Genomic DNA, 17,318 nt, shown 5'->3' with positions numbered 1-17,318 from the left:
CAGTTTCCAGGGGTCATGTGATTACCTTTTGAGACCTTCTGTTCTGACAAGCAAAGTCAAGGGGGAAGCCAGGTTTGGTTTGGTTTGGTTTGGTTTTATTATTTATAGGCCGCCCTTTTCCCTGAGGGGACTCAGGGCGGCTTACAATATATAGGGAGGGGAGTACAAGACAGTAAGACATAAAACAATACATAAGTAAAAATAGTATACAACATTCATCATTCGGGTGGGGACGGATTACAATCTTTATCCCCAGGCCTGACGGGATAGCCAGATCTTAAGGGCTGTGTGGAAGGTCTGGACGGTGGTGAGGGTGCGAATCTCCACAGGGAGATCGTTCCAAAGGGTCGGAGCTACTACTGAAAAGGCTCTCCTCCGTGTAGTTGCCAGTCGACACTGACTGGCGGACGGAACTCGGAGGAGGCCTAATCTGTGCGATCTAATAGGTCGCAAGGAGGTAATTGGCAGGAGGCGGTCTCTCAAGTACGCAGATCCACTACCATGAAGGGCTTTATGGGTGGTAAGTAGCACCTTGAAGCGCACCCGGAGATCAACAGGTAGCCAGCGCAGCTCGCGGAGGATAGGTGTTATGTGGGCGAACTGAGGTGCACCCACGATCACTCGCGCAGCCGCATTCTGGACTAGCTGAAGTCGCCGGGTGCTCTTCAAGGGCACGTTGCAGTATTCCAGCCTAGAGGTCGCAAGGGCCCGAGTGACTGTAGAGCACGTTGCAGTATTCCAGCCTAGAGGTCACAAGGGCCCGAGTGACTGTTGTGAGGTAGGGTTCAGGTAGGGTCACAACTGGCGCACCAGGCGAACCTGGGCAAATGCCCCCCTGGTCACAGCCGTCAGATGGTGATCGAAGGTCAGCTGTGGGTCCAGGAGGACTCCCAAGTTGCGAACCCTGTCTGAGGGGTATAAAGTTTGACCCCCCGGCCTGAGTGATGGAACACTAGCCAAATTATTGGGAGGGAAACACAACAGCCACTCGGTCTTCTCCGGGTTGAGTACAAGCTTGTTAGCCCTCATCCAGTCCCTAACGGCTTCAAGACCCCGGTTCATCACGTCCACCGCTTCATTGAGTTGGCACGGGGCGGACAGATACAACTGGGTATCGTCCGCGTATTGGTGGTATCTTATCCCGTGCCTCCGAATGATCTCGCCCAGCGGTTTCATGTAGATGTTGAATAGTAGGGGGGATAAGACCGAACCCTGCAGCACCCCATATGTTAGGGGCCTAGGAGTCGATCTCTGCCCCCCAACTAACACCGACTGCGACCTGTCCGAGAGGTAGGAGGAGAACCACTGCAAAACAGTGCCTCCCACCCCCACCTCCCGCAGTCTTCGCAGAAGGATACCATGGTCGATGGTATCGAAAGCCGCCGAGAGGTCAAGGAGAACCAGGATGGAGGCATGGCCTCCATCCCTGGCTCTCCAGAGATCATCGGTCAATGCGACCAAAGCGGTTTCTGTGCTGTAACCAGGTCTGAAGCCGGACTGGAAGGGGTCTAGGTAACTGGCTTCCTCCAGGTTCACTTAACAACTGTGTTACTAATTTCAGAATTGCAGTGATTCACTTAACAATTGTGGCAAAAATGTCGTAAAAGGGGAGCAAAATTCACTTAACAAATGTCTCACTTAACAGAAATGTTGGGTTCAATTGTGATCATAAGTCGAGGACTAGCTGTACTTCTTTGGGCAAGTTAAGCCTGCCAATGGCTCTAAGTCAGTGTTTCTCAACCTTGGCGACTTTAAATCCTGTGGACTTCAACTCCCAGAATCCCCCAGCCAGCAGAGCTTTAAGTCCACAGGACTTAAAGCCGCCAAGGTTGAGAAACACTGCTCTAAGTTGTCATAATTGGCTAAGTAGAACCATGAGTTCCCATGCTGTGTTCCAGAATGAAATCTGACTGCCAGGGGTTCCAATAAACAGCTGACTGTAGGATTCTTTGCAGTTGCAGAAGCACCATTTTTTCTACAACTTTTCCTTACAAACGTTTCCTTTTGACCTTGGAAACAGATCAAAATTTGTCTGAAATGGTTGGATCAAGCAAAGGCTTTTTTTTTTTTCAGCAGGGGCATACCACAGCCTCTTTCAGAATTGATGGAAATATTCCCTTGCTCAAAAAAGCATTGATTACTGTTTGAACCTAAATTCGTGCCCCCTCAAGGAAATCCTAACCAGTTATGAAGGGCATGGATACATCTAGGAATGGAAGAAATTGGTAATTTAAAGGGCCCTATCCACTTCAACAGCACCACAGACTCAAAACCATCTTAGATTTCCCACAGCAAACGATTGTAGGTAGACTCAAGAAATATTTCACACCTGCCGGAATGTGCTTTTGACCTCAGTGATGGACATACTTTATTAAACAGGTCCATCTGGTCCTAAAGGTAATCTCATATAGTATAAATACCCATTCTAATACCCGCTTGCTAATTGAGAGACTAAGATTTTTTTTTCTTTTATTGCTGTAATTCCTTCATTCCAAGTAAATGGAGGTGAGTATTTACTGGCTGGATGCTCTTCCTGACACCTACATGCAGTTCGCAGCAGATATTTTCTCTTTGCACCCTGAGGGAGAAACATCTACCAGTACCTAGGATTGAAGTCTCAGCCTTCCAACTGGGAGGCAAATGTTTCAGCCCTAGGCCACCATACCACTAATGGAGAGATTATGAATATCCCATGGGAAAATGTGGAATAGCATAGCATAGAATAGAACAGAACAGAACAGAATAGAATAGAATAGAATAGAATTCTTTATTGGTCAAGTGTGATTAGACACACAAGGAATTTGTCTTTGGTGCATATGCCCTCAGTATACATTAAAAAAAAGATACATTCATCAAGAATCATAAATAAGGTCTATTATTGTCCTAGCAGAATTGATGTGTAGATTTTTTTTTCTTCCTTACCTTATTATTCCTTGCTCCCAAAAAATATAAAGAGGTAGCCCTCTAATTACAACCATATTGGAGCTTGCCCATTATGGACATAAGGTGTGATGAATATAAAGCAGGTCACCATGATAAAAGATGGATTTAAATGCTGCTGGCCACTATGTATTTCTTGAGCTTCCATTCTAGATGTTTATGGAATAGCATGAGTGCACAGTTATGCATTATGCACATTTTCCATGCTATTTTTCGTTGTGAGGTATATGGAGACATGCAACACAATCCTCTGTAGCTCACAAATGGGATACCAAGAAGTTTCAAAGAACCAGGAAAAATACTCTTGGGTTGATCATTTAGCAAAACATCTGTTCTTTCCAACAATTCATTTTCTTTTATGACCTAAAAAAACCAGAAAATAGGAAGCTCTGGAGATTATAGTCTTCTCATAAATGTTGATTATAGAGTTTGGATCAACACTAGAGACCGACTCCGATTATTATTGGGGGAAGACTGAATTGGGAAGTGGGGGGTTCAGTTAAGAGACAGTAAGTTTCTTCTAAGTGATCTACCAAAGGCTAAATGCTGCCCTAGGTGGAATTAGAACCAGTGATGGATAGAGCTAGAGCTAAATTGGACAGAGGAAATAGGGAAAAAAGTTTGCAATGTGCAGAATTGTTTATCCTTCCTTCCATATAAAATAAACCAAAAACTACAAGTCTCAAGCTGTAGGTTTCTTAGCTTATTTAAGGAATCCCAGTATAGCCACTATACCACCACAAATTGACAGTGCTACAGTGCTTTTTTCCCATATGAGATATTTTCTCATATGATATGGGACTAAAATTCCTGTTTCTTTCTCTTTACATTGTTTTGTTTGCCTACTAGACAGAGAAAAAAACAGTTGCAGGCAAGGCTCAACACCCTATAATGAAATTATCTGTGCTCAAATCTTGATATGCACCTACAGAGTACACCTCCTCACATTTTGTAAATATTTAAGTGTATATTTTCATGTGACAACACTGGAGGCTACAATGTAAAGTAGTGAGTAGACAGCTTGTATAACAGTGTAAACATGCTGTCTCTTCAAAATAATGCAACACACCGCCATTAATGTCTAAACTTCTGAAAAGATATACTTAAATATTTACAAAATGTGAGGGGGTGTACTCACTTCTGTGATATACAGAGCATCATCACCAATTCATAGAAGTTAAGTAATATGAGGCTGAACTTAAATGTTGGAAGTTTGCAGAGAAGAGTCTTCAGTGAAGGAAAATCAAGTTCAGTGAAACTATTTATGGTTCAGAAGGATATATCTCCACAAAATTTACAAAGTTGCCTCTGCAGCTGTGGTAACTAGCAGAAGTCTTCAACTGCATCAGGCCAAGCCAGAATCAACCTGATAAATCCCTGACATAGACTTCTCTTTCTTGGGATGGCTGAGAGTGCAGATTTCCCTGTTGTTCCGATGCTCAGGTAGTGTTGTTGGGTGTTGGGCTGTTTCCTCCATCTCTCAGATCTGTTGCTCCTTTCGTATATTTTGTTATGGAAAGTAAATGCTTCAATAAGGCAAATGGATGTACTAGTCACTTAGTAACCATTCAAAGTTATGATAGCCCTACCCAAGGTGGAATGGGACAACTTGCCATGGCCAACTCCCCACGGTCAACTCGCCATGAGACAAATTGCCATAGCCAACTTACCATGGGACAACTTTTATGGGACTATTCAACAATTCAATTTAATGATTTAAAATAATTAAAACATTATTTTTATCTTTGCCATTTACATTTCATTTTGTCCCTTCTTTGTCATCTTTTCCTTAATGGTCTATTCCACTATTTCTTTGATATTAGTGTAACTCTTGTCCCGTGACAAGTTGGCCATGGCAAGTTGTCCTGCAATGAGTTGGCCGCAGCAAGTTGGCTGCGGTGAGTTGGCCGTGGCAAGTTGTTGTAGACCCCTGGTAGCAGTCGCACTATAGATTTATAGACCATGTTAGTGATAATAAGAAATGGTACTGAAAATTGAGATGCCAATATCACAACGCTCAGATATAAATCTATGGTGCGGCTGCTTCCAGAATATTATGTGCAGTTCTGGTCACTGCACCTCAACAAAATATTGTGGAGCTTCAGAGGGTTCAGAAGATGGCAACTTAGATGATCAAAGGGCTGGAACAGCTTCTCAGTTAAAAAAAACTTTGACACTTGTGGATTTTTAGATTAGAAAGGAGGTGAATGAGAGATTAGGTGCACAACATTATACATGGTGTGCATAAAATGCTCATGTTTGTATGTTAAATGCCAATAGGGAATCTTTTTTCTTCAGTTTTTCATAAACATATCTACAGTAGCTTTCTGCTTTCGGGAGACTATTGCGCAGAGCATAGTTTACTTCAGTATTCCTGTTGTGATCATCATATTTTTTGATGATTTTTAATCATCAAAGTTGGACATGAAGTTGGACAACTTCATGGGGGATAAGATCTCAATGCCCACTAGTCACCACTATAATATCACCACTATCAGAGGTGTTTGTCAGAAGCTACAAGAATGTCAAAATAACATTATGTACATCATGATGTTATGAGGATTGACAGCATTCATCCTACCTTCTCTTCCACCACTTCCCAGTCATCTGTGATGAATACCTCCAGAGTTAAATGATCTATAACATTTATATAAATGTCTGGAAGCAAAATGCTTGACTGGGTCACTCTTTCATCTGGTCTATTTTATTTATTTATTTGTCAAAACATATATGAAATAACAGCTATAAGTATAAACATCTATATGAACACAGGCAATAGGAACAAATAATTGGGGACAGTAGGACAGGGACAGTAGGCAGGCTGGTGTGCTTATGCACACCCTCTTACATTCCTCTTAGGAATGGGGTGAGGTGCACGGTAGACAGCTAAAGGTTAAAGTTATGGGGCTTTGAGGATGTAACAACAGAGTAAGGTAGTGCGTTCCAGTTATTGACCACTCTGTTGCTGAAATAGTATTTTCTGCAATCTAGCGTGGATCATCTGTTCTTTTTTACATTGAAAAGGATGGTTGTCCTCACTGTGATTTGATTCTCAGACCAAAGAAGCCATAATATCATTTCTTTGATTTTGCGGTCTCTTATTTGTTTGAAACTTGTCCAAACAGTTCAACAAAATAAGACATTTTAGTAGTCACGATGTAAGAAAGGGAAGCTGGCTCTTTCTAAACTCTCCCATTTCTCCTAAAACAATTGTCTTAAGCATTTCTTCAGGAAGACAGGATGGCGTCTTTTCCAGTAACACACAGAAGACAAAAATGCAGGAACTTCACTTTACAAAGCGGGAAGCCAGGTTCACAAAGGAAAAGGAATGATTTATGAGTAGTCTGTTCTTAACAGGACAAGCCTTATATTACTCTCAATAGATTTCACCAGCCACAGCACAGGATATAGGTTTCATTCTTTCCAGCTGTCACTTTGCCTATGCTCATATTTTATAAATGTAAAAACATAGAGAGTGACCTTCCCCTTCACAGTGGTAAGATATTGGCTGAGGTTTTTCCAAATAGAAGAGTGGACCCTTATCCAGTAAAAGATAGCTGAGGTACTATCTACAGCTTCACTAATTCATCGGAATGAAGCATGGTCAGAAATATTTAAAGCTGCTGTCCACAACTACAAGAGTACTCGTTTCACAACCTGTGGTGCACCTTGACCTAGAATAGTGATACTGACAATATGGTTTTCAATATGGAACATGTACTCAAGCATACCACTTAAACAAAACAAACTTGTACTTTTGAGGAACCAACAGCGCAAGCCGCTTTGTTTTTCTTCTGTGTGTTTTGCTAACGCAAAATATAGACAAGAAAAACCAGGAGAAAATCATGCACTAAATTTTGGTATAGGTATAAATTGGCAGACTTGTTTCTTTAAGCTGAATTCAGACTTCTTTATGACTTTCTCTCATGCAGACATTTTAGAATCAAGTAGAGAAAATTAAGTCCCTCTACAGACGTCTGTGGAGATTCTCAGTCATCCAGATCATGGTTGTCCCAAAGGTGCTTTTTCAGGAGGCAACTGGACTTTCTTGTTTTTTTTTCTTTTGAAGACATTTTGCTTCTCATTCAAGAAGTTTCTTCAGCTCTTGGATGAGAAGAGAAATGTCTTCAAAGAAAAACAAGGAAGTCCAGTTGCCTCCTGAAAAAAAGCACCTTTGGGACAACTATAACCTGGATGACTGAGAATCTCCATTTGCTATGGGGTGTTTTTGCCAAAAATCAGAAGTAAACACCAGTTTTCAGGGGGGGGGACATCATAAATTGTGATCATGTTATTTTAAGATGACGCAAATGGCTATAAATGTGGGTCAGTTGCCAAGAACCCAAAACGTGGTCATATCACTTAGGTGGGGGCAGTCATCAGAACTTGGAATCAATTTATCAGTACCTTTGGGGGAGGGTCTGTCATAACTTGAAATGGTTGCCAAGCAACCAGTCGTAAGTCATAGACTGCCTGTACAAACTAAACTATTGTGATTATAAGCTGCAGTTTACACATTTCGTTCAATGATAAGGAAATCACAGCTCATGTGACATGTGAAACCATCTACTATTCCTCTCTGCTGCTTTCCCCAGAAATATATTAACTCAACTCTGAACACAACTCCACCGTCACTGTTTAGCCATGAAACCGTTTTTTTAATTTCAAGTTGTTTTTAAAAAAGAGAACATGGTAGATAATTATAAAAAGAGATTCCATCACTGAAGACATTGACTGATGCTGGTTGGAGTTAGATCTTGACAGCCAAACAGGATGAGCGACGGTTCACTGGCTCTAAAGACATTACATTGCAAATGCTGTTTATTTTCTGTCAGCTCTAAACTATGCAGTAAATAACACATTATAAAAGACATCCCGAAATAACATTAGCCTCAAATGGAATCATCTATTACAATCCCCTTCTCAAGCTTTTTAGAAAAAAAAAAAAGTTCCTCTCTGAAGTATTTCCACTTTTTTTTAAAAAATGAAACCTTTTCTATGCTTGCAGGCCTGTTTAAACAAAAAAAAAAAGGAGGGGACTGACCCCCCCCCAACCACATTGGCCTTCCAAAGGTCTCTCAAAACTTGGTTTCACCATTAGGCCTGTGGGTCCCATGAAAATGCGAGGCCTGTTAAATGGTTGCTGTAAATTTAGATTACATCCTTCAATGTCTTTTTTTATTATAATTTTGAACTGTTTTTAATTGGGTGATTTGTTGTTGTTTTAACTGCGTCCATCACCCAAAGACAAAGACAAATGAGATAGGCAGCTATATAAAGCCAATAAATAAATAACTAAATGTTAGTGGGGTATTTCCATGGTAATTTTGAGAGGGATTAAAAATAAGGATGGATTTAATTCGTTCTCCAAAGACTTTTTTTAAAAATTTAGACGAATAAATAAATCAATAAATTAATCAATAAATCGATCAAAAAATAAATAAATAAATGTATTCACCCACTTCTACCACCAAAAGATCTCTAAAATTGTCACTTAGTTATAGTTGTTTAAAGTGAACAAAGCATAACATTATTAAACACATGGGGCATTAAATAAATTGTCACTCAATTTAAGCAAAGATTAGTTTAATACATTTTCAATTTCAGTTCAATTCAATCAAATTATTTGTCCTGATTCAGCCTACTTTTTTGGGGGGGGGGGTAGAACCATTCCTGTCTTCTACTCATATGCCACATGTAACCCTCATCCTCCTGGAGGATATCAGATGGGGAAGATATAATCCAGCGGATTGGTATGCTTGCCCTTTCTCAATAATTTTCTTCAAGAGCACAGACAGAAGAATTATATAAAACAATCCCTGCAACTCTTTCTACCCTGACAGATGTAGTGAATGTTGGTTTAAACAAAGCCCCTTTCCTTCCAAAATAAGCTCCAACATCTGGACTAACTTCACACCATCTGTTTGAGGTAGACGTGTGAACAAAAGTTATGTCCCATTGGTGTCGATGATAGAAACATGTGGTTAACACTGATATTTCAATTCTCCCATACTATTCCAGAATCCTTCACGTTAGGCTGTGCTGAAATCTGGTTTACAATTTCTTGAAAGTTTTCTTAGTCTGTGAAATAAGCTTCCTTCCTACTGTTTTTCTCAAGGGACTGGGGATTAGTTTCAAACTTTACTTGGTAGTTTTGAAGCTTATTATTGGAAATAGTTCAGGTTTTCTGAGGCATATCTTTCACTATTCTGAGGTTTCTCTTTCTACCCTTGCTTCCTAATCTGAAAATACCCCATGGAAGAAGTTCATTCTTGATGTCTTTCAATGGAGTTGACACTTGCAAGCTGGGAAGAATAAATAAAAGGATTTTTTTTTCCTACAGGAACCTTATTTCTCACTAAATGACAATGGTACTTGGGGTTAAAATCAATGATATAGAATCCAATTTGTACATATGTGCAAAGGAGAAAAATATTTAAGACTCTTCAATGTGTATTGTTCTATTTTACCTATTTGAAATATTTTCTAAACCATTATCTATTTGTTCAACTTATATTCATGTTGCTATTTATTTATTCACAATATTTTTCACTTTGGTTACTATTTTTTGTGTTATGCATTTCTTAGCTTGCTGTCCCAAGCCCTTAAACACTCACACACAATCTGCAACAGTGGCACCAACAGACACCTTTTTTTCCCCCAGAGTATCTTGAAATTTATATTAGGGGAATGGGGGAATATCGGCTATGTCCAGAGTTTCAGCTTAACTGCAGTATCAATGATAATGATCTGACAGTGAGAGCAATCAAGCAACGGAACAGCTTGCCCTCAGAGGTTTTGGGAGCTTCATCACTGGAAGCTTTCACGAAGACACTGGACTGCCATCTGTCAAAAATGGTGTAGGGTCTGCTTGGGCCAGGGAGTTGGACCAGATGACCTACAAGGTCCCTTCCAACTCTGTTAATCTGCCTGTCTGTATAATTATATGTGGATATACTTCTCATCAGTTAATTTTTCAAAGATCTTATTTTTTTCAAGCTATCTGGATCTGTGGCCATCACCAACTATATCTTTAAGACTTGAATCCTCTAAATCAGAGGTGAGCTGAACCGGTAGTGGTATGCCGGCCTGGGTCGCAGAACTGGCAGAAACCCAGGTTGGCCAGGCCTCCGGTCACCATAACTGCCGCAGCCATTTTTTTTTAGTTCTGCACATGTGCAGAACAATTTCTATTGAACTGCACCTGCACACGCAGCACGCATCCAGTGCGCGCACTAAGCGGACCCATAAGCGAACTTCCAGTAATGCTGGCTAGAACCCACCCTTGCTCTAAATCTATTCTGTACTCTATATTTTCATTATTCATTCTCATCTAGGAGACTTCAAACTTGCACAGTCAAGAAATAGCTCTGCAATTTTCTTACATCACTACTGTACAGGGAAGGAAGGAATAATGGATGGAAGGAAGGAAGAAAGGAGGGACAGAGGGAGGGAGGGAGGGAGCAGCAGAAATGTTGAGTAGTTCAGACAACTGGCAAATGCCACCTCTGGCTGGCCCCAGAGTTGGGTGGGAATGGAGATTTTGCAGTATCCTTCCCCTGCTACTCCCACCAAGTCACGCCCATGCCCACCAAGCCATGCCCACAGAACCGGTAGTAAAAAAAATTGCATTTCACCATTGCTAAGATTGTTTAGTTAAAATAAGTTTTTCTTGTGATTTACCATGTTCTGTGAATCCTGCTGGCTTGTTTGCTTAGTTTATGGTTCAATTTATTATCCAGACTCATGGGAAATATGTTATATGAACCCAGCCAATGAGTTATAGAGATATCCATCAACAGTAGTCTTTGTCTTCTTCCTAATTTTCCATAGAAACTTATTGTATATGAGACTTCTTTCAAGGTTTTTATTTCATGTGCTGCATATGGCAAATATCCGCTCAGCAGTTATTTGAGATTTTCATTCATTCAATCAATCAATCAATCAATCAATCAATCAATCAATCGTTTATTTTAAACTGCCACAATCATGCCACTCCAAGCTTTTTATGCATGTCTGGTTGTTTCAGAGTCTTACAACTGGGACTCATTCTTTAGCTAGGACTAGTGTGATTTCTCAGTCTTTTGGGCTGTATGACTTAGATTGCAAATAGATTACATGGTACAAAGAAAAACAGAAAGCAAGGAATGTCATAGAAAACAAGATGAAAATATGCTCATTTTCATTTATGACAGCCTGTGGCTTCTCAAATGGGAATTTAGAATTTTCATCCCACTGTCCCCAGAGTCAGAAGGTGTCATTTAAGCCATCAAATTCAATTCCTATTGGTGCAGTAACCAGCACCAAACCATTATATTGTTATAGTTATACATTTCCCAGATTTGCTTGGTACTTTTTGCTTGGTGTACTGACTTTTTTCTTAATTTTAACAGTTAAGCCCCAGAGTCAGAGCCTCTGTTGAAGTAATCCATTTCAGGTAATCAGTTTCACAGGCAAACTCTTTTCCTCTGAGTTTTTTCCTAACATTCACCTTCCTATACCATGACCATTATTCCACATCCTACCACCACATACATTAAAGAACAAGATGTGGCTTCCATTTCTGTGACAACTTCATAAACAAACTTGAGAAGCGGGCATTTTATTTCACCTCAATCACCTTTTCTCAAGGCTAAACATAATCAATTTGTTCCATCTCTTTTCCTGGGTTTTTCTTTCCAAGGTCTTTCTTTCAAAACTTTCCTTTCACCTCCCTGGTTTGTCTGAATCTGTTTTAAAGTGGGATGCCTGGAAGAATTGGACACAGCACTTCAGGTTTCCTTTACACATGCTTCTCTTATATCCAGCATGTTGTGAATCTTATCTATTGACGTGAGGAAATGAACAAAAGAGTTGTTATAGAACACCGAAGGGAAGAATATAGAATTGCTTGTAGAAATGTATTACTGACATAGTTTGGCAATGGTTCCATTGGCTTTTTGTTGATATAAAAGATAGGTAGATTTTGTTTATGGTATAATTTTTCAGTCACCCCACTCCTACTCCTCCTTCTTTAATCTCCACCCCACTCCTACTCCCCTTCCTTTAATTGTATCTCGTTAATAAAGTTGACTGTATATCCCATTTTCTGTTAGCTTGATATAATGAAATATCTTTTTTTTAAAAAAAATGAGCAAGAGAGAGCTAGTTGGATTCCTTGACATTTTTCTATAGACCAAAGGAATTTCTGCTGTTCCTTTAAAAAGTTGTTTATTTGTTTTAGTCTATTTTTAGTTGTTTGTGGTTTTAGGCAGTGAACAACACAAGTAGTATCACAAGTTAAGCCATATTATGAAATACAAATAAATAAACATACAACAGGCATCAGGACCAACTGGAGAATGAGTGCCTCCTAAATGAAGAAGGTGCTGTCACTTCTGGGCCTCAAATGTTCCAAAGGCAAAGTTACCACTGAGAAGACCCATTACCTGGATTATGCCACATGGGCCTTGCATAGTGGGAGGACTATAAACAGAGCATTTCTAGAGGACTTACTCTTACCAACTGGACTTACTCACTAAAGTAACAGCAAAATCACCTAAGAACAGTGTGCTCAACTTCCAATTGCTGGTCCAGAAGAATATCATGGTCAATAGTATCAAATGCTACTCAGAGATCTAAGAAGGTCAATATAGGTGCTGTTGTGGCCCAGCAGGAGCCGTTGGAGCTGCCACCAGACTCCGACAGCGAGGGGCCCTATGAGTCGGTCCTGGAGGATGTGGAGGACCCTGGACAGAGTTCCGACTCCAAGTAGGGCGCAGAGGGATTGGTTGGCCACCAGGTGGCGTCTGAGCCTTGGATCAGTGGGGAGGAGACAAGAGAGAGTGATCCATAAACCAACACGGCTACTCGGCGTCAAGAACAACTATGTAATTACAGGAGGTAATTACGCTCAGCTGATGGTCATTAAGCTCCTCTCCAGACTATAAAAGAGACTGCTTGTGCTACGCCCTTCTTGCAGAAGTCAACGCTTGGACTAAAGAGAAACGAACTTGGCAGGCTGGATTGCTGCCAGAGTTTGTTTGCATTGCTGCCAAGGTTTTTCGGACTTGCTGCCAAAGTCCTTATCTATTTGTTTATTTAGCTTTCAGCCACCGAGATTCTGGTCGTGTTATTAAAAGACATTCCATTTTACACTTGTCTTGGCTTTCGTTACTGGATGGAGGAGGGAGTCAGAACAGGTGCGCTATCATCCAGGTCCTGACAAAGGTCTATCAAAGTGAGCAATATGTTTTCTCTCCCACAATGAGGTCTAAAACCTACCTGAAGGGGATCTAGGCAATCTGTTTCCTCCCAGACCTTCTGAAGTTGAATCACTACAACTTCTCTACAACCTTATCAAGTAAGTGGAATTACAGTTAGAGACTGAGTAAAAGTTTTGCAGAAGGGCTGGGTCCAAGGACAGCTTCTTGAGGACATAATTTCCATTTTGTTTTCTTTCTCTGGGTTGTTTTCCAAATATTGTTTTGCTTCTTCATTAAAAAATAAATTGCTGGGTATGGTATAGAAGAAAGGCATGAAGGAAGAGATGGAGAAGGGAAAAGGAAAGATGATATTTTATAAGGTTGTCCTGGCTGAGAAAGGTATCCCTCAAATAGTATTATCTTTCCATTCCCTAAACCAAGTAGCTGATGCTGTAGGGTCAAGAAGAGCAGGAGACATTACTGCACTGAAGGTCTATCACTTAATGTCAAAATGTATACACTGCATGTACAGGTCAATTCTCAGATCACTGTTAAAAAAGAACTAGGATTAGGAGGCAATGTTGTAGAAAGCCTTCTTCTGCTAAAGCCCTTGGTAGACGAACCAAGAGTTTGATTTGGTTCACAACAATTATATACATTATTATCATATAAAGGTTGTACTCAATGTTCCAAAATCAGGACTTTTTCCTAAAAGTCAACTGCATTATAGGCCCCTAGCAATGTGTGGCAGCAGAACTAATGTGACAATGTCACTGCTTCTTTATTCATCAATGTACTCAGTAACCACTAATGCTTGATTTATTTAGATGAACAGTGGGTGAATTGTTTAATTTCTTCTAACAATATTTAGGATTGTTCAGAAGTTTCAAGCTGGAGAGAAGGGAAGAGAGACTGAAATAATGCTAGGTAAAAGGTTCAAAGGGTCAATCTTTTTACCCATAAATTAGCTGTTATAGTGAGAAAGAATTCCTTCTCCAAGTTCCCATTGCTATGAGCTGCCTGTCACCTCTTCTCTACTGGAGAGAGATCTATGATAGTATTATTTAATTTGAATCCATCAGCAGAGGAAAGCAACTCTCTGACCTTTTAGGGGGAGTTATTAGCCCAATGTCTGACAAGCACTCAGTGCTAATTAACATAAGTTACCATCTTGGTCTGAAATGTTCCTTCATTAGCATCTCAGGTCAATTCTCTTTTCTTTTTTTTTAATTTCTGTCTCACAAGCCACAGACAGAATTTGAGATGAGAGGCATGCCAAGGCTTGGCATTCTGACAGCAAGAACTTTGGAGCGGACTGGTAAAAATCCAGATAAGTAGAAATTCATAAGCAGAGTAAAGGGGACATCTTGTGAGGTAAAATAGAGGCAAATTTAGGGTGCCATTAAAAAGTTCCAAATTAGAGAAAGATGGGTCTTCTTAGCCATGGCGATCAATCAGTTTCAGTACTGCTCACTTTCTCATTTTTTGAGCTTTAAATCTTTATCATCCCATTTCCACATGTTAAAAAAGCCCACAAGGAAGGCATTTTTGTGTACATTTCTCCTAATCCATGCATTTTTAAATGCCGTGTGGATCAAATATATGCATGCTATATAGCAGTTTCCTTGATGCACTGGGTTTTAATGTTATTATTTCCTAATCTATTCAGTTCTGTGTTGTCTAATATATGAATATTGCTGCATATTTTGACAGGAAAATGAATGTTAAGAAAAAGCATGTGGGATTGTTTATAGATTCAGGGTGTTCAGATAAGGTAAATTCACTTTAAAATGAAATATTTTAAAGTGAATTTACCTTAAGCATGATGCTGCAGGATGTGGGATATAGGATATGCAGGAAAACGTCCCAGGGGTACTTAAGTTATTTTTCTCACATCTGCTTTTTCTCATCAATCCCCTTCTTACATTTCAACTCTAAATGCATACCTTGCATTATTTGATACCTGGAAAGGGGGATATCAGTTCATTCAATCAGTCAATAAACCTCCTTTTCTCTTTCCTTTCTTCATATGCTGGCATTCTCCATCCCCTCCTTTCAAAACTGTTTTCTTTGTGGATGGATCAATTGTTCTTTTGCTTACATGTACAATAACAAAATAAAGTGTTTATGCAATAATCGCTAGACTGGAGAAGAAACATTCCAAAAAACTGTGAAGAGGAATATTTGGCTTCAGTCTACCTACCTATTGTTGGAAGAAATGTCTATCTGAGTTCAGTTCCAAGTGGGAAGAAAGCAGTGGTGGGTTGCAGGCTGTATGCCCCAGTTCCGGAGCCTGCCCGCATCACTGGGTACCGTTCCGATACAGTGCTCCGGAGGACCCACCTGCCAGTCCGCACTCCTTACCTGTCTTTAAAGTCTTTGGTGCTTCCGCATATGTGCATAGTGCGTACAGCGCCTGAGTGATGCTCCACCAAGCAGCTGGAGGGTCACGGAGGGTCACGGAGGCGTCGCTAGAAGGTAAGATGCATGCGTGCGCTGCGCAGGTCCATGTGGATGACGCTGGGCCCCATTGCAACTGTACCAGTTGGAACTGGATCTGGAACCCACCACTGAAAGAAAGACACTGGAAACATGGAGACTGCTTGGAAAGATGGTTTAATGGTCGACAAGACCACATGGTTTGAGATCCTGGGCAAAAGAAAAAACACATGGGTGGGCGAGAGAGATGTATACCCTATCTTGGAGCTTCCTGTTCCTGTGTAAGAAATGTATTCTGATTGGTTGTCAGTCTCCTATGAGGCCATGCAGGGGTAATTTTGTAGTGTGTTGAGTCCCAAGCTTGGCTGAATCTTGCTGGGTGATGTAATCTCCCCAGGTGTCATGTGATGAGTTCTGTTGCTAGTTGGGTAGAGAGGTAATCCTACCTTTGTTGGATCTTGGGTGAGGGCATTTGCTTATGAATAGGCCTTGTTATCTCTTTATTTCTTAAGTGCTGGCATCTGTTGTGGGCTATTGAGGATGATGGGGACTATTAAGAGTGAGTCTGCTTCCTACCTAAAAATATGTTTCTCCATTTCTGATCCAGGAAAGTATAATATTCTGCCTTTTTAATATTTCCTAGAATATTTAATTTTCCTAGGAGAGGGGTGAGTGCAAAATTCCTACACTATCTTGTTCATGATGTTATGCCACAGTAGCCCTCAAGGTATCTGATTAAGTAGCTTAACAGATCAAGAAACTAGCTTTGTCCTCCTCTGTCCAGCTCCCACAGCTAGAAATATAATCCATCCCCATGATCCAACTCTTCTAAGCAAACGTGAGCCTTTAGAAGCATTTTTGACCCTTCCAAAAGAAAATATAGCAGTTAGACTTATATACCGCTTCATAGGGCTTTCAGCCCTCTCTAAGCGGTTTACAGAGTCAGCATATTGCCCCCAACAACAATCTGGGTCCTCATTTTACCCACCTCGGAAGGATGGAAGGCTGAGTCAACCTTGAGCCGGTGAGATTTGAACAGCCGAACTGCAGAACTGCAGTCAGCTGAAGTAGCCTGCAGTGCTGCATTTAACCACTGCGCCACCCATGCAGTAAGATGGGCAGCTAATAAATTTTACAAATAAATAAAATTAGAAATAAATAAAATAATTGATGCCAAAGGAGCATCTTGTTTCATCCACCGTTCTGTGGGGGACAGCATCTAAAGAGGTAAAGTACTAAAGAATGAGGCATAGGAGACAATTCAGGGAAAAAAAATTTCTGAATCAGGAACAAGGAAGTTCTGGCTCATGGATCAGATCTAGCCTGCCAGCATTCCCATCAATTCTTGGACTCTACTTCTGAGGACTTATCTCTTTTCTGGAGCTCTATACCTCAGACAGGGAAGTATCAGAAAAGTCAAAATGGCAGCCAGAACCAAGCAACTGAACTCCTGCTGCTTAGTGGCAAGGGATTCTGTAGAACAGAGTTCCCCAACCTTTCTGCCTTTGCAAACTAGTGGCAGGGGGAGGGGATGGTTTTAGGCAGCGGTGAGATTCACTTACCTTCCCTACCGGTTCGCAAATGTGAGCGTGCATGCGCACTTGCTTTGCTCGAACAGCCGCGTCTGCACATGCGCAGAGGGTTGCACATTACATCAGGGCAAGTGGGCGGAGCCTCCTGCAACCACTGCTACTGGTTCACCTGAACTGGAGAAAATTGGCTGAATACCGCCTCTGGTTCTGTGTCAGCAGCAGG

The sequence above is a fragment of the Thamnophis elegans genome, chromosome 1 (assembly GCF_009769535.1).
Source record: "Thamnophis elegans isolate rThaEle1 chromosome 1, rThaEle1.pri, whole genome shotgun sequence".
Classification (NCBI taxonomy): domain Eukaryota; kingdom Metazoa; phylum Chordata; class Lepidosauria; order Squamata; family Colubridae; genus Thamnophis; species Thamnophis elegans.
Note: the sequence above shows the minus strand (reverse complement) of the source record.